The following is a 23,748-nucleotide window of genomic DNA, read 5'->3' as shown; positions in this document are numbered from 1 at the left end:
GATTAAATCTAGAATACTGTATTTAATACAGACTCAGGATAACAAATAAATAGTTAACCCACAAGAGATTGCCGACTCATTCGCCAATTATTATGCATCATTATACAACTTGGACCCAAATATTCCTAATCCAACGGATGAGACTATACAGGCATTCCTAGATAAGATTCAAATACCATCTCTCTCGGCAGAACAGCTTTCCAACCTTAACGCCTCTGTTACGGAGTCTGAGATCAAGAGAGAGAATTATTAAAATGCTTCCATCAGGGAAATCCCCTGGCACGGACGGCCTTCCAAATGACTATTATACATTTTTTTATGATCAATTAACTCTGTATCTGCAAAAGATCTATGAGACAGCTGTGTCCTCGGCCTCTTTCCCTAGGGAGATGCTTAAGGCCTATGTGGTCACAATTCCGAAGCCCGGTAAAGAACCCACAACCCCGGCCAATTTTAGGCCGATCTCTCTTTTCAACACGAATGTCAAGGTTTATGCCAAAATATTAGCACTCAGACTACTCCCGATACTTCCTTCCCTTATTAACCCCGACCAGTCCAGTTTTACTGCAGGTAGGCAGGCCTCTGATGCCACAAGAAGGGTCATTAACATCATCCAGTACGCAAGGGCCTGTCGGACGCCTTCTCTGCTCCTTTCTTTGGATGCAGAGAAGGCGTTCGACAGGATACATTGGGGATATATGTGACAGGTCCTGCTGAGGTTTGGTTTCTCGGGCCCCATACTCTCAGCCATCTTGGCACTATACTCCTCACCCTGTGCACAGGTTTACACGTCTAATATGCTATCGTCTGTTTTTAATATATCAAATGGTACGAGACAGGGGTGCCCCCTGTTTCCTATTTTTAACCACCTCATTGAGCCACTGGCGCAGAGGGTAAGGACAGACCCTTCCATCACTGGCTTCACTGTACAGGGTAGGGCCCACGTCTTGAATCTATTCACAGACGATATAATTTTGTTTTTTGACAGCCCCAGACACCTCTCTCCGACAGGCTCACAGAACCCTGATGGAGTTCGATGAGATTTCCTTCTACAAGGTCAACCCCACAAAATCATTGATCTTGGGGATGGACATTCCCCCTCCCCTAAACAATATATTAAAGAAAGAATTTCCCTATAGTTGGAGTAGTGATCATATCACTTACTTGGGTATCAAATTAACGGCAGACTTACAACAACTAGCCTCTACTAACTTTTCATCCCTACTAGTGAAACTTAGAAAGGAAACTGTTCAGCTAAATAGGACAGAATTGACTTGGTCAGGCCGACTGGCCACCTTTAAAATGATTATCCTACCACAAATCTTGTATATGTTCCATACACTCCCAATTCCCCTGAAGGATACTCAAATTGGACCCTTCAATGCATTACTTAAGCAGTTTATTTGGAGAGGTAAAAGACCATAGTGTGCAAAAGCATTACTGGTGAAACACAGAACAGTTGGAGGAATGGGCTTAGTAGACATTCAGGATTACTATAGGGCCTCAATCCTTACACAACTCAAGGACTGGCTTAATCCCTCCTCAGCGGCACCCTGGGTAGAATTGGAAAAGGTTTTGTGCCCAACGAATGACTTAAAATTATTGCTTCTCCTAGTTGCCCTAAAATCATACTCCTTACACAAACTTCCTCCCACCATCCAGGCCTCGTTGGTGGCTTGGAGAACTCTCCAAAAAGTAGCCCCAGAAGAACAAGGTGGAATGGAGATACCCGTGCCTGTAAGGACCATCTCGCACATTGTCCCAAATCTTTCTATAACTAAATGTCATGACAAGGGGATCCTGTGTCTAGGGTGGTCCTTTCAACCTCTCAGACCTTAGATCCAATGTATTGTATAAATTCAGAGTACTCTGGAATCAATTCTCAAAGGACAAATAAATTCACACACACACCATGGCGTCCTTCGAGAACTAATTGTATTGAGTTATTACAAAGCGATTGATATAGTAAATTTTGCGTCACACACAGAATAAGACATGCGCAGTAGACATCAAGACGATTACAGCTGGTCAAGACAAAAACGCTATTGTTCTTTGTTCTAAGCTAGCTGAATTAATATAAGAAAAGATACATAATTCCTTCTGTAGCTAAAAGATGCTGAGAAACAGTGTGAAGGTTATAGATAAGTGTGTGAGAACACACGGGTTAGAAGAATCTCATGTTGAGACAGTTATCTGAGAAGTTAAAGGGGTGTTCAAACTGTACATATTGTGAAATGGAAGTTTGTGAATATTAAGATGGCTGACAGAAACAAGATGGATGCTTAGCATAACCTTTCAACCCCCTCTTTAAGTCATGAAATGACTTCTACAGATCCGCAGCCTCCTGAAATCTACGGTTCTTGCTACGTTTGTTATATTCTTTTACATAAAGCTGCAGATATTGTGTATATGCGTGAGAAGGTTGGTCTGGTGTAGTACACTTGCTAATACAAAGTAGAATAAGCTTGAAAATCAAGTAGCCTATCAATCCTAACAATAGTACTATGATAATCATAATCACTATGTCCTTTAACCATGAAAACATTCCACCTAAACCCAAACTAGAAAAGGGGTTCCATCCATAATTACCTATGTCCCTTGCTTGTTTCATTAATTCATTTACCTGTGTTCGGTGTTGATTAATAACATCATAGTAGTCTGGGATTTCCAGGCTGGTATTGTGAAACCATGTACAACATTCATAATCTTGGGTCATTTCACATAGACCTGTCAGAGCTGCACTCATGCTTTCAATAGCTAATTCGTGTAACTCTAGTTGTCTTCTAATTGCTTTGAGCTCGACATTGAGTAGTCCTATATCTTGGGAGTTTTTTTCCATAACATCATTTATTAAACTAGTGTAGTTATTTAATTTGTCCATCATGGTTATGCCCCATCCTGTCCAGGATGGAAACCATGTCCATGACTTATCTGAAGTAGAAAACATAGGTGGGGCTTCTCTCTTGTATTTATAAGTTAACCTATGTACTGGACTTGAAGTAACTTGTATGTGATGTTCCTGATTCTGGCCTAGGGCTGACATGACTGGTACCAACTGTGCTAAATAACACCATCCTTTCACTCCTGCGGGGATCCATGGGTAACAAATTTTAGCACAGCATACATATGTATTGTTTCCCAATGAAAAACTTCTTAGAGAACTACGTTGGGGCTCAGTTCCAGCCTCAAATGCAGCACTAACAAGTTTACTCACAAGTATCCCAGAGGTTGTGTTCCTGTATGTAGTAAGTTCACTAATGGTGTTGTTAAGGGATTGATTTTTGTAACTACACATATGACCCATGATAATGTTACTGGTGTGGAAGGGAATACCCTTTGAAATGTTAAATACAGACTTGGAACACATACCTATTCCGTTGGATGTATTTCCTAACTGAACACACCACTCAGGTTCATGTGTCCTTCCTAAAGTGTAAAACATAATACTCTGATTGCGGTACCCTTCCGAGACATTCTTAATACTTAAGACTAGAGTATTTTCCAATAATGACTTGAGGTTCAGAGGGACAGCTAAGAGTGGGATTTTAGCAGTTTCTGGGTGCAACTTACTACAAATCCAGCATTTTTCATATCCTGACTTTCTAGCGTAAGCATATTTAAATTTTAACAGTAACATTTTTCCAGAAAAACTTGTTTCTTTGATCAATTCATTAGAGACATCTCTTTTACTGCGATTTCTGAGGTGAAAGTCAGTATGGTTGGTGTGTATTTCGCTTTTACCACATATGAGTTTCAAGGCACCTAAGTCTTCAGGATGAAAAATACAGTTAGTTATTATCCACACTGGGACAAAGATCAGAAGTAGAAACATCACCAGAAGGCAAAAGGCCTTCCCAGAAGTCTGTGGTGAAATGAGTGACATCACTGTCCTTTATGTCTGTGCTTGTCTTTTGAGGACTTAAAACACCTGCTTCACCTCTTTTCAGCCTTTCTTGAATTCCTGGGCTTAGATCAACCTTCTTTATTTTGCTGGCATGGATCCAAGTAGGACTTTCCTCTGTAAGGATGGCGGTCCTGGTGACGGCTACCACTTTGGTCACTGGTCCGAATGGAACCTCTTGCGGCTTTCGACCTTTCTGAAGCCTCTGGACCACAACTTGATCACCGACCTGGAACGGGTGGGTTGGTATCTGTGAAGAAGAAGGAGAGGTGCGAGCAACTCTTCTTTCGACAATATCAAGAGTTTCAATCAGTTTTTTTACATATTCCTCCTGTATTTGTTCCAAATCACCCTTCTCTACCATCAAGGGATGATTAGCCCACGGTGTGGGGAATGGCCTACCCATGAGTACCTCAAAGGGGGAATAACCCGTCACACTGTGAGGGGTCATTCTGATTTCAGCTAATACAGCTGGGAGAACTTTTTTCCACTTGCCAAAATTCCCACCCGTAGCTTTCCTTATCCTGTCTTTAATTGTTCTATTCATTCTTTCTACAATTCCTGAACTCTGTGGATGGTAGGGGAGGTGAAATTTCCAGTCTATTTTTAGTACTTTTACAAGATCTTGGCATATTTTAGCTGTGAAAGCTGGGCCATTGTCTGAATTTATTTGCAATGGACACCCCCATCTAGGAATAATTTCCTGTGTGAGGATCTTCACTACAGTTTGTGCGTTTTCATTGTTGGTGACAAAAATTTCGGGCCAGCGTGACATTATGTCCACGATAACCAAAAGATATTGTTGTTTCTTTCCTTCTTTGGGCATATGTGTAAAGTCTATCTGTAAATGGGTAAACGGTGTTGTTGGGTACTCAAGATGTTCATGCTTTGATTTCTTTGGGTTTGTTGGATTGTTCCTAATGCAAGTGACACATCTCCTTACAAAAGCTTTGACTAGATTAGGTAATCCTGCAATGAAAAAATCTGCATCTAGAAGTTCACATGTGGCATGCCATCCCTTGTGACCCAGTCCATGGTATTGTGCAATGAACAGGGGGGCGCTAGCAACAGGAATACACGGCTTCCCCTCTTTGAAGATTAATCCTGTTTTAGGATCCTTTTGTATCATCCCATCACAGTTCCATTGCGCAATATCATCAGGGGTGGCAAAAGCTTGCAGTTCTGTGAGCCAATGTGTCTCTTTCAGGGAACATGGCTGAGGTGTCAGCATGGGCATTTGAATGTTTGCCTTTTGTGTAGATGCAGCTTCTTTAGCTATTCTGTCAGCTAGTGCATTACCTTTGGCTATATCAGTCATTTGGCCTGTATGTGCCTTACAGTGCATGATAGCTAGTTTTGAAGGCAACTGAATTGTGTGAGGTGTATAAAGTAGTGTTATGGCCCAAGGTAAATGGTGCTGCCAACTCTGCGACCATAGAACAAGAAGCCAACGCTCTGAGGCAAGCAGGCATGCCTTGCACCTGTACTGGAACCACCTTTGAAAAAAAAGCTACAGGGCGCAGTCTCCCACCATGTTCCTGGGCCAGTACTCCTGCCATGGTTCTGCAATTTTCCCTAGCAAACAAGTGAAACATTTTGCTAAAATCAGGGAGGCCGAGGCTCGGGCTGGTAACCATTGCACTTTTCAACATGGTAAAAGCATTTAACATTTCATCAGACCATTTTACAATATCAGACATTTCAGAGAGGGTTGCTTGTCTCAATATATTGTCATAGAAAGAGCAGTCAGGTATCCATTGGCGGCAGTAACCAATCATTCCAAGAAAGGTTAGCAGGTCTTTCTTGGTAAGTGGGCGGGGCAGACCCACTATAGCAACAATTCTTTTGTGACTGACTTTCCTAACTCCCGGAGACAGCACAAACCCTAGGTACTCAACCTCCTGTTTACACCATTGTAATTTTTTCTTAGACACTTTGTGACCACACGTATATAACCATTTCAATAAGGATAGGCTATCAGCTCGGCAGTCCTCCTCTGAAGAACTACAAATCAAAAGATCATCAACATATTGCAACAGTACAGAACCATGAGGGGCAGTCCAAGGCCTGAGGGTGGCTTGGAGTACTATAGAATAGACCACAGGTGAGTCTATATATCCCTGGGGCATTCTACACCAGGTAAACTGGCGATTGTGTTGGTCAATCGACACAGTAAAAGCAAAGAGTGGCCTTGTCTCCTTGTCTACAAGGACAGAGAAAAAAGCATTCTTTAAATCAATCACAGTAAAACATTTGGCTGTTGCTGGAATGGAGGACAGCAGAGATGGAACATCAGGTACAATGGGTGCTATTGGGACTATGAGGTCATTTATGGCCCTCAAGTCCTGTACAAATCTGAAGGAGCCATCCGGCTTCTTTACAGGGTTAACAGGTGTGTTGTATGGAGAAATAATTTCCTCCAGGATTCCATCCTGCAGAAACTTTTTCACCATTGGCACTATGCCATCCATCTTTTCTTTAGAGAGTGGATACTGTTTGTGATAGATAGGAAATGCACCTTCTTTGAGAGTGGCCTTGTATGGTGTGCATGAAACAAGTCCTACATCCAGATCTGATGTAGACCAGACCTGGGGGTCTATATCCTCAAAATCTTCTTCACTATTTTGTTGTGACAGCATCAATGAACCTGGTTTGCATGCTACTATAGTGATTTTATCTGAGGAAATGTCTAGACCTCCTTCTGAGTTGGTTCTAATTGTGATTCCTAGTGGCCCAAACAAGTCTCTTCCCAACAAATTTACAGGACACCTTGGTATTATCCTGAAAGAATGTGTGCATATGGTGTACCCTTCATCATCTTCTATTGGTAGGGGTAGAGTCCTATATGTTTTTGTCAGTATCCCATTAATTCCCAAAGAGGGTTCCGCTGGTTCCCATTTGCCTCTGAAATGATCTTCACAAATAGTACTCCTAGTGGCCCCGCTATCAACAAGATAGGGGAGGAGTCTCCCATTTATTGAAATAGCAACCATTGGACTGTCAGTGAAATCATCTGAGACAAAAGGAAAAGCTGGGACACTACCCTCCGGGCCCCATCATTGTTGTTGATTTCCCCATTTGATTGGAAATGTTGGACCTTGTTGGATGGATGCCTGTGGTTGTTGTGTCTGGTTAGGGACAGAGCTGGAATCGGGAGTCTGAGAAGGGGTGGGGTGAGGACACTGACTCACCCAGTGGTCCTCAGCACCGCAATTGAAACATCCATTGTTTCTAGAGCGACTCATCCCTCTTCCATTTCTGCCTCTAAATCTGCCTCTAAAATTTCCTCTGCCTCTAAAGTTCCCCTTCGTATTCCCTTGGAAATTTTGTGAGGCAGGAGACGGCTTTGGTATTTCAAAACAGCCCGCTGCATCTTTCTGTGAAAGAGCTTTACCAAAGTCAGTTCTAGAAAGTGTTGACCATTCAGTAATCATTTGTTTGACTGGGACCACTAAATGGGGTTTGAGATTACCCAGGAAAGTCTGGATCAATAATGGATCCATAGTTGGCACAACACCCAAACCGGCTTCTTGTATCCACACATCATTGAATCTTTTCCAAAATTCAAGAACTGATTCTCCTGTCTTCTGTTTGCATGATATGGCGATGGGCAATGAGGATTTTGTTTTAAAAACTTCTAACATGTGAGTTGTTATTTCAGCCCACATATCATCTCTCCCTTGTTCTGTGTTAAGCTTGTAATCGGATGCAGCTGTTCCTGTCGGTTCTATAGTAGATATAGTTCCGACCTTGGCCCAATTCCAAGCTGTATCTGTCCCCACAACACCCTCAATAATTAACCTCATATCTTCCTGTGTGTAGTTTCTGCCTTTACAAGCCCTTTTTAGGTAAGCAAGAGTGGCTGGTGCAGAGACAGTGGGTTTAGGACAGTTCTTAACTATGCGATTTATGTCTTCAATTTCTATAACCTTTTTTAATAGGCTGTTACCTACAGTCATGAAGGGCAGCTGCTGAGTTGCAGTAGCCGCTTCTTGCTGTTTTCGCTGTATCCTTTGAGTTCTAGTCTCGATTTGTTTTCCTGATGGACTTATTATGTCAGTTGTATCAGATCTGTCAGTAACGCTAGTAATAAGGGACCTTCCCGTTGCTTCATTATCCTTACCTTCCTCATCCGATTTTTCCTCTGCATCTCGTACTGTGGATGAAACTACGGCTGCTCTGTCCTGTTGCTGTGATTGTTGTGGAGGTGGTGCCTGTGGTCTTTGGGGAGGACTATGTCTGGGGTTGTTGGTTTGTGTAACATGGTAACCTGCTAACAAATCTAAGTCCTCAGGTCTCAGACTTGGGTATAAACCTTTCGGGGCATTGGTGGTTGTGGTAACATTATAGGGCAGGGGCAGGGTGATGGCGAAGTGTCCATGATTCAGAGATTTCTCTAACTCATGTTTCTTCTCCGAAGCTGGATCTTTATCCTGCATTTTGGGAGGTTTAGTATTCTTATTTGTTCTATCATACCAATAAGGAGCGTATGTCAACCAGTTTTCCCCTCCCTTTCGCATATAGTCCTTGTCCCATTGGGGATCCGGACCATAATATGGCCATGCGTCTCTGTCATTTAGACAGAGGCCTTTAATCATGTCCATATGAAAGGGGTCATTTGCGCCATCCCGGGGAAAGGGACTGCAACTGCCTAGACCCTCTGTCCATCCTGCCATATTATCTACCCAAGGGTTAATTAGGTAGTGTTCTGTACCACACACTCTGGCAACAAAATCTTTACAGCTTTCATCTACATTTGGCAATGGAATTTTCCCTTGTGTTTTTCCCATTATTGACTACCACCTAGTGGTGTAAGTTAGACAATACCTCAATTATTTAAACAATAAAGAAAATAGATTTGGAACAAGCTCGAGAGTTTTTGGACATACAATAAACAAACAATCTTGCTCATGGACCTGCTGCCTTGCCTCAGACAAGCTTAATCCTTCTATGAAATTAACTTTGCAATGTAGATTAATTCTTAAAACTTCGATTTTTGGATTACCTTCCCTAAAATATGGACCTCTGCCCAAATTGTGCCAGTACCCTCCAGGAACACTACTAATCAAGTATTCCCTTTGGTTCCTGAAGCAAAACAGCAGTCCGCATACACACTCGGGGCACTTCATTCAGTGTGATACTTTTAAAGCAAAGCAGTTATACAATCATACACAAAGTTTACACAATACATTGATCGTCAGTCACCAGTTCTGTACCGAACAGAACGAAAACTCTAGAGTACTCTGTAAATTTTTCTAGGTCCCCAAAACCTATTCTTCTAAGATTACCAAAACCTTTTCTTTTAAGGTCACCAAAACCTTTACAAGTGTCCCCAAAACACTATATGACCTCCAAGGTCATGACCGGTCAACTTATGTATACTTATGAGAGGTTCTATAACCCAACAGCAATCTCTGTGGGATGGAAGCCAAGTCACACACCTGACACCTGGACTGCGGCAAGTCAATTTCACTCAATAAGAATAGAATTCACTTACCGAGCCGTTAGTAGCTTTCCAAGTCCATTAAGGGTTAACATCCATCCCGGACGAGCCCCCAGTTCTGTTAGGGTTAATCCTGTGTCTAGGGTGGTCCTTTCAACCTCTCAGACCTTAGATCCAATGTATTGTATAAATTCAGAGTACTCTGGAATCTATTCTCAAAGGACAAATAAATTCACACACACACCATGGCGTCCTTCGAGAACTAATTGTATTGAGTTATTACAAAGCGATTGATATAGTAAATTTTGCGTCACACACAGAATAAGACATGCGCAGTAGACATCAAGACGATTACAGCTGGTCAAGACAAAAACGCTATTGTTCTTTGTTCTAAGCTAGCTGAATTAATATAAGAAAAGATACATAATTCCTTCTGTAGCTAAAAGATGCTGAGAAACAGTGTGAAGGTTATAGATAAGTGTGTGAGAACACACGGGTTAGAAGAATCTCATGTTGAGACAGTTATCTGAGAAGTTAAAGGGGTGTTCAAACTGTACATATTGTGAAATGGAAGTTTGTGAATATTAAGATGGCTGACAGAAACAAGATGGATGCTTAGCATAACCTTTCAATTATCCTACCACAAATCTTGTATATGTTCCATACACTCCCAATTCCCCTGAAGGATACTCAAATTGGACCCTTCAATGCATTACTTAAGCAGTTTATTTGGAGAGGTAAAAGACCATAGTGTGCAAAAGCATTACTGGTGAAACACAGAACAGTTGGAGGAATGGGCTTAGTAGACATTCAGGATTACTATAGGGCCTCAATCCTTACACAACTCAAGGACTGGCTTAATCCCTCCTCAGCGGCACCCTGGGTAGAATTGGAAAAGGTTTTGTGCCCAACGAATGACTTAAAATTATTGCTTCTCCTAGTTGCCCTAAAATCATACTCCTTACACAAACTTCCTCCCACCATCCAGGCCTCGTTGGTGGCTTGGAGAACTCTCCAAAAAGTAGCCCCAGAAGAACAAGGTGGAATGGAGATACCCGTGCCTGTAAGGACCATCTCGCACATTGTCCCAAATCTTTCTATAACTAAATGGCATGACAAGAGGATTCGGTTTATTTCTGATCTTTATGACAAGGCCAGGCCCATTGAATTTAGCAAGCTCCAGAGCCAATATGACCTCCTACACTCAGACAAATATAAACATTATCAGATCATACACTGCTTGGGATGCATTCTTTCTCATCGGGTATTCCTCCCGGGAGAAGCCTGGAGGTACTATAGCTCTAGCTCCCCCACCCGGGGTGGAATCTCCCTTTTTTATAACTTATTCCAAAATAAGTTGGAATTTACGAAGTCTCGCCCTTATGTAAATTGGGAAAGGGATCTGAACGTCACATTTACGCCCCTGCAATGGAAGGAGGCTTTCCGAGCGATTTACACTTCCTCTAAATCCATCAATCATTGGGAAATATCACAAAAAATTGCCTTGAGATGGTACCTCACACCTTACAAAATCTCTAAGTTTGACCGCCAGGGATCCCCGATGTGCTGGAGGAAATGTGGAGATGTTGGGAACTTATTCCATATGTTTTGGAGTTGTAGGAGCCTGACTAGCGTCTGGAACTCCATATTCCGCATCATTTCCAGTATCTCTGGCATAATTTCCCGGCCTAACCCCTCCTTAGCCATATTGAATATTGGAATAGATAGCTTTCCCCCCGATTACAGGGTAGTGATCACGCATATACTCCAGGTAGCCCGTACACTCATAGCAAAACATTGGAGATCTGACATGGCTCCAAGAGTGTCTGAAGTTCTAACGACCACCCAAACTCACTTTGTATATGAAATCCTAATCGCAAGTAGGCAAGGTAATAGAAGGAAGCTGGTGGAGAGATGGAAGGTGTGGACAAATTAGATGATTTTCTTATCGCAGGCCCTACCAGAACTGAAGTAGCTGGAGCGGGTGAGAGAGACCATCGGATCATTGACCCATTAACCTTTCCCTCCCCCCTCTCCTTCTCCTCCCCCCTCTCTTCCCCAATAATCCCTAACTTTTCTAATCAGAGTAATGGTTATTTTTTTATTTTTTTTATCTGGTACTTATTCTATCCAAGGTCTGAGGACTGACTTAGTTCCCATATAAAACGCATGAAATTGTTATGTAAGATTGGGAATGCTGCCTAACAATCGAAGGCTTTGGTAGAGTAATGTTAGGCTCTTTTTTTTACGTTTTATGGATAGAATCCAACGAGAAATGTACCTAATATGCATGCTCTGAAGATATCCTTTTGTATTCTTCTCATCGCAATGTACTTAGCCCTTATTTCTCTTTTTTGTATGTTTTTGTCTTTTTTTTTTTACAAATGTTTCTGTAAGTGTTTCATATGAAACTTCAATAAAAAAGAATTATAAAAAAAAAAAGAAGTTCATGTGCAGGCAGGTCCCAATACTTTTGGTAATATAGTGAAGATGGAAGGTGAAATGTATCATCTGTGATTTTTGTTTCTTTTTTTGATTAAGCAACAAAACAAATCAGCATGTTAGGCTGAAATGTACTGAAAATAAAGAATCAATATTCATATGAAGCAGGGACTCTCCTTCCTGTGAAATGTATTCATTTAACCTGCCAGCTAAGCGTAAGTCCTGATGCAATGACTATGCAGTAATCTATTACTGTTAGATTTGGATGAGCTCTTGTTCCGAGAAGCTGCTCTTGCAGGAGACTTACACAGCGTTTGGCACCCTCTGCCTGCTGTGTACTGACCTGAATCCAATCATTCAGAACTCTAAAGCCTCATACACACATACACACATGATCGGATTTTCTGCAGATAAAACCTCAGACTTTTGTCCGAATGCGTGTGCCTGGATTTTGTCTTGCATACCAACGGCAAGGAATTGTTGGCCAAAAAACATGAACGTAGTGACGTATTATGTGGTTTTTCAGCTCTTTAGCGCCACCCTTTGGGCTCCTTCTGCTAATTTCGTGTTAGTAGAAGTTTGGTGAGTGTTGATTTGCGCTTTTCATTTCGTGCTTTTCAGTTTGTCAGCCAGACATGTTGCGGAATCGGAGCAGATAAAGTGTTATTTATTATTGGCCTGGGACTTATTGCTTTGACCCAAGTCCAGTCCAGGAACAGGAGGAGGAGCAGTTCTTGGACCAAAAATTGGTTCCTTTATTAATCGTGACCAATTATGTCATATGCCTTTGCTGCGGAAGCTCCAGGAGAATAATCCGCATGATTTTCGGAATTATCTCCAGGTGTCAGACCCCAGCTTTCACCAACTCTGGGCATTGTTGACCCCCTATATTAAGAAACAGGACACATGCATGAGGCTTTTATTTTATTTTTTGGTTGAATAATAATGATTTGATTTGAAATATTTTCTATATTTTTGGATGCATAGAATGCTCTTTTTGGTTAAGTTCTATTGGCAGATAGCATGTCTAATTGTATTTGTTTTCTTTTTTTAATGCACAATAAAAAAATGTGGAGAATAATACTTGGCTATATGTTTTACTTCAAATGGCAGATTGGGAGTAGGCAGTTACAAAAAATGAAATGTAAAATTGACAAGGGATACCAACATAGTTGTATCTTTGATCTTGAAAACGATGGGATAATGGTGTTGTGGGAACAACACCATTAAAAAAAAAAAAAAAAGTGCATAATAATATTATTCTTGATATCACTAGAAAAAAAAAGCCTTTGAAAATTCGTTTGCAATAACTCCATTAGTATCAACAGCAAAGTAGCTTCATTATTATCCCATTAAAGAAGAAGAGTTTTATTCGCTGCATTTCGAGATTTCATAATTTGCCACGTCACAAATGTTAATTCTCCATTATGAACGCTAGTTTACAAGACCGACCGCTTCTGGCTCGTTCTTGCTTCCGAGCATGCGTGTTTGTACTTTGGAGGACTTTTGTCACATACACATGCTCGGAAAATCCGACAACAGACATTTGTCTGTGGAAAATTTTAAAACCTGCAATCCAACATTTGTCCATGGAAAATCCGAAAACAATTGTCCGATGGAGCGCACAGATGGTCGCATTTTCTGCCAAAAGCCTGTCATCACACATTTCCCGTCGGAAAATCTGATTGTGTGTACGAGGCTTTACTGTTACACAGAAGGGGGAGGCCAGAAACAGACATGGGGAAGGCTCTAACAGTGTTCTACAAGTCATCATTGCTATATAAAATAGAGTGCAATATAACAGCGTGTGCCTAATTTAAAAGTATACTTTACCTTTACAAAAAACCTCCCTATGAGGGTAAGGCATGTTTGTAGATGAAAACAAACTGTGCAGCTCTGACTAAAAATGAATAATACCCTTGCTATAGGTGTAGGCCATTTACATATCTTATGAAGCCTGACTGGACTATTCCCAGGACGTTGCTAAGTGAGGCCTAGTCATCCACCATCATAGGAGTGAGCTCTTTCTCTGATTCAAACCTCCTTACATGCTCTTTCTCTCCTCTGATGTAGTAGCTCTGAGCTCATCATTTGAGAGCTCACTCCTGTGATGGTGGAGGTAAGCAGTGATGACTAGGCCTCACTTAGCAACATCCTGAGAGTATTTAGCAATATCCTGGGAGTATTCCAGTCAGGCTTCATAAAGTATGTAAATGGCCTCTACCTATAGCAGAGCTTTATTCAACTTTAGTGAGAGATGCACTGTTTGTTTTTATCTACAAATGCATAGGCAGTTTTGTGGTAAAGGAGAACTAACCCTTTAACCACTTTCCGACCAGTCGCCCCACTTATACTGCAGCAGGTCAGCTCTCCTGCGTGAACCGACGTACCAGTACGTCGGTCCGTGCATGTGAGATTGTGGGCGCGCGTGCACGCGTGGGTCAGGTGAACTCAGTGTCCACTAGTCAGCCACGATCGCTGTACACAGAGGCAGAATGGGGATCTACCATTGTAAACAAGACAGATCTCCAGTCTGGCAGGGTACATCTGTATCCCTGTCGTGTCCCATATAACCAGCATACAACATCAGAAAAGGTCACAATTACCTGTGGAGACCTCTCGCTGTGGTAAACAAAATCCCAGATGCAATATAGGTAATCAACCACCAAGAAACTATGGCTCCTATATAGTCTGATGCCGATAGCTTCCAAAAGATCTATAGTAAAAAAGATGCATTAATCAGACAACATTCTATATCCAGTATTACAACTGCCCCCAAAAAAGGGGGGAAAAAGGGAAACAAAAGGTGCACCATAAAGGTACCACCTACCTATAATTTAACCGGATATACACTATATTATCAAAAGTATTGGAACGCCTGTCTTTACACGCACTTGAACTTTAATGGCATCCTAGTCTTAGTCCGTAGTGTTCAAAATTGCGTTGGCCCACCCTTTGCAGCTATAACAGCTTCAACTCTTCTGGGAAGTCTGCTCACATGGTTTAGGAGGTTGCCTATGGTTGTTTTTCAGGGTTGGCCTTGGCTCCTTATCCTTAGTTCCAGTGAAGGGAACTCTTAAGCCGCCAGCATATCAAGACATTTTGGACAATGTCATGCTCTCAACTTTGTGGGAACAGTTTGGGGATGGCCCCTTCCTGTTCCAACATGACTGCACACCAGTGCACAAAGCAAGGTCCATAAAGACATGGATGAGTGAGTTTGGGGTGGAGGAAATTGACTGGCCTGACCTCAACCCGATAGAATACCTTTGGGATGAATTAGAGCGCGGACTGCGAGCCAGGCCTTCTCGTCCACATCAGTGCCTGACTTTACAAATGCACTTCTGGAAGAATGGTCAAGCTTTCCCACATAGACACACTCCTAAACCTTTGTGGACAGCCTTCCCAAATGAGTTGAAGCTGTTAAAGCTGCAATGGATGGGCCAACTCAATATTGAACCCTACGGACCAAGACTTGGATGCCATTAAAGTTCAAGTTCAATACTTTGCTAATATAGTGTATCTCAATGAATAACAGTGCATGGAGATGTGCTGCCACACAGGCATGAGCCGGCCTGCCCGGAAGGTCACCAGCACCCCCTACGCTCTGTGCAGCAGAGTCCAGTTGAGCTGCTGTGTTATGGCTATTGACAGTCTGAACCCTTCTAATAAACACCTCAAGGGTTTCTGGATGTAATGCATGTACCCTCCTTTCTTTGTATGCCTACCTAAAGTAAATCCAGTCTGAGAAAAACATCAAGCACACCAAGATTTAAGTAAGAATATACATAATGAATTGATTCAGACAATATTTAGTAATCCTGCAGTACAGCTTTAACTTCTTTACCAATTTACATATTTATACACTTGAAGACCAGGCCTTTCCTGGAACTTCTTGTTGACAAGGTTAAGGCTGGGTTCACACTGGTGCGAATTGAATGCGAGTTTCTCCACATCCAATTTGCATGTCAGGAGACTGTGACCGGCTCTCAATGGAGCTGGTTCACAGAGCTCCGGGACTACTGCGGAGCGGTTTGCAGAAGAGACTGTGAGGCTGATTTAATAAGATGAATGTGCTGCGCCTCTTCATACCTCCATTTGTGCGCCAGGTAAATTTTCAAGTGAGTGTAGGAACCGGCGCACGCATAAGCGCAACACATAATATGCTGGTGCAATTAATAGTAGCGAGCGCCGTATCATTAACAGTGCATTCACACAGGGGCAACACGACTTCCAGCGCGACTTTGGGAGACAACTTGGACACGACTTGAGTGTGAATCACAGCGCCACTTGCAGCGACTTACAACACGACTTTAAGTCACCCCAGGCTAGGCGACTTTAATTAAGAAAAAAAAATGGCATTGGTTCCCCTCCAAGAGCATACCAGGCCCTTCAGGTCTGGTATGGCTATTAAGGGGAACTCCACTCCAAAAAAAATGGCGTGGGGGTCCCCCTCAAAATCCATACCAGGCCCTTCAGGTCTGGCATGGATATTAAGGGGAACCTCGCGCCAAAAAAAAAAAATGGCTTGGGGCCCCCCTCAAAATCCATACCAGACCCTTATCCGAGCACACAACCTGGCAGGCCACAGGAAAAGAGGGGGGGTCGAGAGAGAGCCCCCCCTTTTGAACCGTACAAGCGCCCCACCCCCCAAGCACCTTGTCCCCATGTTGATGAGGATAAGGGCCTCATCCCCACAACCCTGGCCGGTGGTTGTGGGGGTCGGCGGGCGGGGGGCTTATCGGAATCTGGAAGCTCCTTTAACAAGGGGACCCCCAGATCCCAGCCTCCCCCCTGTGTGAAATGGTAATGGCCTACCATTTCACCAAAATAGTGACAAAAGGGTTAAAAATGACAGGAGACGGTCTTTGACAAGTCCTTTATTAAAGTCTTCTTTCATCTTCTTTCTTCTGGTCTTCTTCCTTTCTTCATCCTTCGGGTTCTTCATCTTCTTCCTCCATCTTCTTCTTCCTCCAATCCGCTTCTTCTTGCTCCGGTGTTCTCGTTCGGCATCTTCCTCCATGAAGTCTCTTCTTGGTTCTCGGGCCGCTCCGCGCAATGGGAGGCTCCCGCTGTGTGATGCTTCTCCTCTGACAGGTCTTATATAAAGGAGGACGGGGCCACCCAGTGACCCCACCCCCCTCTGGGGCATGGAACCGTGCTGTTGCTGATTTATCAAAATTTATTTTAAGGTTGGAGAGATTCCCATCCGGCAGGGGTTCTAACTCTTCTTTACTCTAACTTTAGTTTAGGCTACATACACTTTAACATTTCCCTACAACATAGCAAATCTTTTTTCAGTTCAATCCCCCACAATCCTTTCTTTGTGGCCAAAACAGCCTCCATGCTTAGCACAAGATTTTGGAATGAATTTGTTGGAATTTTTGGTCATTCAGCCAAAGACCATTTTCAAGGTCAGGTGCTAATGTTGGATAAGGAAGCCTGGATTGTATGGAGCATTCCAATGAATTCATAAGTGTTGAGTAGGGTTGAGGTCAAGGCTCGGTTCCAGCTACTCCAGATTCACCAAGCAATGTCTTTATGGAGCTAAGTTTGTATATAGGGGCAAAATATGCTAAAACAGAAAAGGGCCTTCATCAAACTATCACCACAGCATTCAAACTACATAATTGTCTAAAATGTCCTCATATGCTGTAGCATTAAAATGCCCTTTACTGCAAGGGTCGTCAACCCCCGGTCCCCGGCCCACTACCGGAATGTGGCCCTTCTGCAGGTGGGCCGCGGGTGCGGGTGGCCGCAAGAGACATGCTGGGCTACTGGCATGAGAGTTCTGGGTGGATGGAAGAAGCGAGCGGGCGGGCAAACGGAGATGATATCATCTCTCTCCGCCCCCTCTGCATCACTTCTGCCCTCAAAGCCAGTGCTCTGTCTCAGTGTCGGAGGTGCAGCGGGTAGCAGAGAGATGACATAATCTCATACTGCCTGCCCCGCATCGCCGCTCTCCTGCGGTTCCTCGGTGTGTGAAAACTTAGATTCCTTGTCCCCCCCCCCCCGGACAGCTAATCAGGAATGGCAGAAGGGTGGAGCCAGAGACTGACAGCTGAAGGAGTCCCAGACCCTCCCTCTGCCAGATGAGACCAGCTGCAGCATGGGGAGAGAGACACCCTGCAACATCCAGAGGGGCGATCCCACAGAGATGTGATGTCATCAGTGACAGGTGAGCTGTGTGTGGGAGTACAGGTGAGGTGTGCTGGGACTTGTAGTTCACCCCTCAGCTGCCTGACATAACACAAGGGGCGCTACACTCACTCCACATCTGGTGACAGGCAACGTTGCAGGTGGCAATCCACATCTTGTGGCAGGCAGTGTGGCAGGTGATGTGGCAAGTGACATTTCACATCTGGTGACAGGCAGTGTGGCAAGTGACTATGCACATCTAGTAGCAGGCGACAGTGGCAAGTGACACACTCAGGGTTCCCCCCTGTCCTTGGCACAATTTTCTTCCACACAGCCGGTGCCAAAAAGGTTGGGGGCCACTGCTTTACTGGAAAAATCTGAACTCAACAATAGTATGAAGTCTACATACTATTGACCATATAATGTAAATTGTGAATATTCTGGATCATCTACTTTGTGAACATGGCTCAGAAGTGGGACATGACCCCCTTTGTCCTTGCAGAGATGGGATTTGTCTGGATTTTCAGTCTTCACAAGCCACAGGGACTAGAAGAAAGTAGGTAAAGCTGTTCTTTTCAATTTGAAGACCCAATATGCTATGCAAGCTAAATTTCATAGACATACTCTGTAAAAAAAGCTTTGTAAAACGCAAATTTTATAGAATCTATAAAACATTTTTACAAGACGATCAGTTTATAAGATTTTAAACATTTACTATTTTTCCTCTTTATCTAAAAACTCTAGTAATTAAAAAGAGAATACAAAAGCAGATCATAACATTTTGGGCAGACACCTTGAAAACCTGAGAAATCAGACCACCCAGAACAGATATTTCAGTATTCGGTAGAGGTTGGAGAGTTAAACCCCCCACACGGTTTCTTCTCTGGAACGTAATTGGGGAGATTTCTGTGTTGAGTTACTGGCTCTGCGCACATGCTGTGACTATGAGCAGGGCTAGTTATTATCCCTGCTGGGTTTTTTAATTATATCTTTGAGAATGGAAATGGCATACTTAATGTGATCCTCATTAAAGCCAATTACAAGGTCTTCTTTCAACACTATCCAGTACCTGTTAAGATTGCCAAGATCTACCCTTATGCCTCCCCAGCCTGCTAAATGGGATGCAATGTTCTATAACAATGTTCCATACTTGGTGGACCTGCCCTAATGTCAAAAACAGTATGTCCACAAGATGACCTGCTTGGCCCTTATCAACAAAATAGCTGCTGTTATTTTCTGACACTCCCAGGCACTTATCTCCTATATGTATTTGGCTGCAAAACTATCCATTGTAAAAGCATGAAAATCATCAGTGACAGTGGCTATCATCATGATGAATTATGTGCTTTGAAAAAGTAGTGTGCATTTTACAAAAAAGGTTTGAGGAGGTCTGGAACCCAAGGATACAAAAACTTACAGTCTTCCATTTGAGTTTACAGATGGGAATGGGTAATTGTGAACACAGGAGGTCGTCCGCTTGTAAGCATGTTGAAAATAGCTAGTTAGGTTTTGTCCCAGATAGGAGGGTAGGAGTTAATGTTTTCCTGGTTCTTTGGTCTTTTGGAGGTCTTTCTCTGGGTCTGACCCACTGATCCTGTGTTAAATAACAGGGACAGGAGTCCGTACTTGAAGTACGAAGGCCTATAATAGGCCCAAGAGAGAGAAAGATCCAGGACCCGTAAGGGATTGAGACGGACAATACCTGTTAGGAGCAGCAGGGTGTTGTTTATTACCACCTAGAAGTAAATATTTCTAAACTTGGGGTTCACCAGCTGCAGTTACGCTGGGGCAGCATGCAGCCTGCAGTTAGGGATTTAGGGAAGAGTTATGTCTCTGAATGTTGGACATTGTAATACCTTTTTGCACATTTCCAAGTAAAATTTGAAAAGTTGTTTCCGCCTGGTCTGAAGTTATTCAAAAGGGTGTAATGCAAGTAACTGGCACCACCTCATGGTTCAGGTTACTGGGCACTTGGGGTATGGAGACCACCTTGTTAGAGTTACAAAGTGTGAAATGTAAGCAAGTGGTTACCTAGGGTTAAGCGTGCCTGAGATAGGTGGGAAAGCCTCTTGCAGAATGGAGTTGTTGTCAGCACTCTCTCCATGGGTGGTCCCATGGAACCGGGAGCAGACTTGTGCCACAGAGGTTCCCCAGCCTGTGCCCAGATACGGAAGAGTTAAGTGAAGTGCATGCATGGAGTCCATGCTATTTGTACTGCGGGACCCCATACCGTTACTGGGAGAGAGGTAGCAGTGATACGCTGAACGGGTGGATGTGGACAAGGCTCAGCATGTCCCTCTTAAATGCAAGAGAAAGTGTACATTGTTACAGGGACTCAAGAGTTAATTGAAGAACAGTTTCAGTGCAAGTGTACACATTGTATACTCATCTCTAATATTAGAGGCCCACCTTAAGGTTGAGTATTCTCCCACTGCAGTCTCAGCCTTGTCCCAGGGCATTGATGAAAAGTGGAAAAGAGTAAAGGTACCCCATGTGTATTAAAGTGAATCTGTCACAGGTGCCAAGTGTAGTGAGAATAGAAAAAGAAAATAGGGCGCACTGGCCTTGTGCATTATCCAACGGATTTATTTAAAAGATATGAAAAAAGAAAAATCAAAAGAAAGCTGCACACCCACAAACATAAGTTAGAAACACACTCGTCAGGCCACATGTGTGGCTATCTCTCATTGGCTACTCGAACCTGGGAGTTGGAGGTCCTGGATGAGACCCCTCAGGGTGACGTGTTTGGAAGAACCTCCAGAAGAACCCACCCTGGGGTAGGCCTCTCATGTGACCCTCACTTGGCACCCATCCAGAAGGGGAAACATGAAGGATGTCATGACCACCTTGTCACATTGACCTGCCCACACTCTCAGTATGGGCACTATTCCACGCAAAGCATTCTCTGATTGGGGAAGGCACCTATGCCAAGCGACTAACCTGCTGTTTTTACAGTGAAGCAGGGCAGCCCCTCCACAAGGGACCCAAAATCTATCATCTTTATATAGCAACAATTCACTTTTTTAAGATCCTCCGAGAGTTCTTTGGCATGAGGTGCCATGTTGAACTTCCAGTGACCAGTATGAGAGAGTGAGATCGAAAACGCCAAATGTCACATGACACCGGGGAGGGAAAATGGCTAATTGGGCCCAATTTGGAAATTTTCACTTAGGGGTGCACACACTTTTGTTGCCAGTGGTTTAGACATTAATGGCTATGTGTTGAGTTATTTTGAGGGGACAGCAAATTTACACTGTTATACAAGCTGTACACTCACTACTTTACATTGTAGCAAAGTGTCATTTCTTCAGTGTTGGCATATCAAAAGGTATAATAAAATATTTATAAAAATGTGAGATACTGTATTTATTTTGAGGGTGAGGTGAGAACACCTAATAGTGTTATAACGGGCCACACATTACATTTTTTTAGTTAATAAGCATATTGGTGATTTTTCACATTATATTATTTTCACAATATTATTTGAGTATATACTGTAGTATTATAAATATGTGGTAATGCAGATTGAGTCAAGAGTACACAGTTTCTATGGCAGTGATTTCCAGCTTCCATGGGGATCCCACAGCGGTGGTATACAGGGCTGCTGATAAGGCAGTAAAACCAGTCCTATTGTAATGGGCCCAGGTCCCATCAGCAAAACGGGGTGGCCCAGGGCAGCTTTATTGTTCATTTTCTGCAAAAAATTAAAGACGTCCAGCCTGAGCTTTTTAGGCTGAACTTCCCTTATGGGTCACAGCAGTGCGATTCGTTTTGCGGTCTGAAGTGCACTCTTCGTTGTCACTGGAATCAGTTGAGGCAGCGCGTCATACCAACTTAGAAAGTCTGAATCCGCCAGCTGCCTGGACTGATGGCAGTCTCTGCCTGCCAAGGACCTGCCCCTCCACAGCTCAGTGCTCCAATAAGCGTGGAGGAGCAAAGAGGAGAGATGCTGACTGATAGTCAGCAGCTCTCCGCTCAGGGAGCTGAGAGAACCGAGCCATCGGCGGTGTTCGATGGCTCAGTTCTCAGTTCTAGAGGCGCCAAGGGACAGAAGCATCATCGGTCCGATGCTGCATCCACCTAGGTAAGTATGAATTAAAAAAAAAAAAGAACATACTTCTCTTTTAACCACTTACAGACTGGAAGATTTGCCCCCTTAATGACCAGGCCATTTTTTGCGATACAGCACTGTGTTGCTTTAACTGAAAATTGCGCGGTTGTGCAACGGTTTATCCAAGAAAAATTGACATGCTTTTTTCCCCACAAATAGAACTTTATTTTGGTGGTATTTGATCACTTCTGCGGTTCTTATTTTTTGCGTTATAAACAAAAAAAGAGTGACAATTTTGAAAAAAAAAATATATTTTTTACTTTTTGCTATAATAAATATCCCCAAAAATGTTTTTTAAAAACAAATTTCTTCATCAGTTTAGGTCAATATGTAGTCTTCTACATATTTTTGGTAAAAAAAATGCAATAATCGCATATTAATAGGTTTGCGCAAAAGTTATAGCGTCTACAAATTATGGGAAGATTTATGGCATTTTTCAAAACATTTTTTTACTAGTAATGGCAGTGATCTGTGATTTTTAGTAGCACTGCGACAGAGAGATCGGACACTTTTGACACATTTTTGGGACCATTGACATTTATACAGCGATCAGAGCTATAAAAATGCACTGATTACTGTGTAAATGTCACTGGCAGGGAAGGGGTTAACACTAGGGGGCGATCAAGGGGTTAAATGTGTTCCCTCGTGAGTGTTTCTTACTGTGGGGGGAAGGGACTGACTGGGGGAGGAGACATATTGCTGTTCGTAATTACTGGAATCCCTTATAAAAGATGTAAACTCTTAACTGAGTGAGAATTGCTAAAACTCTGTATATCATAAACCACTGTAACTTTTTGTTTGAATAAAATTTCGTTATGACTTTTTTTTATCCTTCTTCCCAGTGCTGTTGACCCCCTCACTACAGAGATGGGTGCAAGGTATTTCTAAAAGTGGTTTCCTGATGGTGACAACATTGGACCATGCCTGCATAAGTGTGTTAAAATTTGTAGTCTCCATCAAAAGCCACAGTGACAACGCAGGAAAAAAATTGGGAGACAGGGACAGAACGTTGTCACCCTTCCAATGATTTTTATAGGCTTTAGTAGATATTTTACAGATTATGTATGAAATGTCATACATGAAATTCTTCTTTAAATAGAACAGAAAATATACATGTTTATCTTTAGCTAAAATGTTTTAAACTAATATATCCCAAATTACATGACTATTATTATAGTATTCACCTCCTGTTAATATACTGAGAAGCCTCATTTCACACTTTTATACATTCTACTTAACTATAAATCTATTGTATGACTCTTTTTATTGCATTATATTCAATAAAATATTTGAAAAGGTAAATATAACAGAAAATACGGAGCAATAGGGGTTATTTACTAAAGTTGAATAGTGCAAAATCTGGCACAGCACTGCATAGGAACCAATCAGCTTTCAGGTTTTATTGCCAAAGCTTAACCAGTTCCCGACCAACGCACGCCGATGTACGTCAGCAGAATGGCACGGGCAGGCATATTGGCGTACAGGTACGTCCAATCTTTAATGCCACCCTGCCCTCGCGAGCGCGCCGTTGGCGGCGCGCTTGAGTGCTGGTCGGGACCCCCGTGAGTCCGGTCCGGATCGCCGCGGGCATACCCGTAATCGTTTCACGGGCCGGCTGAACGGAGAGATGCCATTGTAAACAGCATCTCCCCGTTCTGCCTAGCAACAAGTGACGCTGATCTCTGCTCCATGTGATTGGAACAGAAACCAGTG

The sequence above is a fragment of the Lithobates pipiens genome, unplaced genomic scaffold (genome assembly GCF_037356315.1).
Source record: "Lithobates pipiens isolate NorthernLeopardFrog02 unplaced genomic scaffold, aLitPip1_a1.2 Scaffold_17, whole genome shotgun sequence".
Classification (NCBI taxonomy): Eukaryota; Metazoa; Chordata; class Amphibia; order Anura; family Ranidae; genus Lithobates; species Lithobates pipiens.
Note: the sequence above shows the minus strand (reverse complement) of the source record.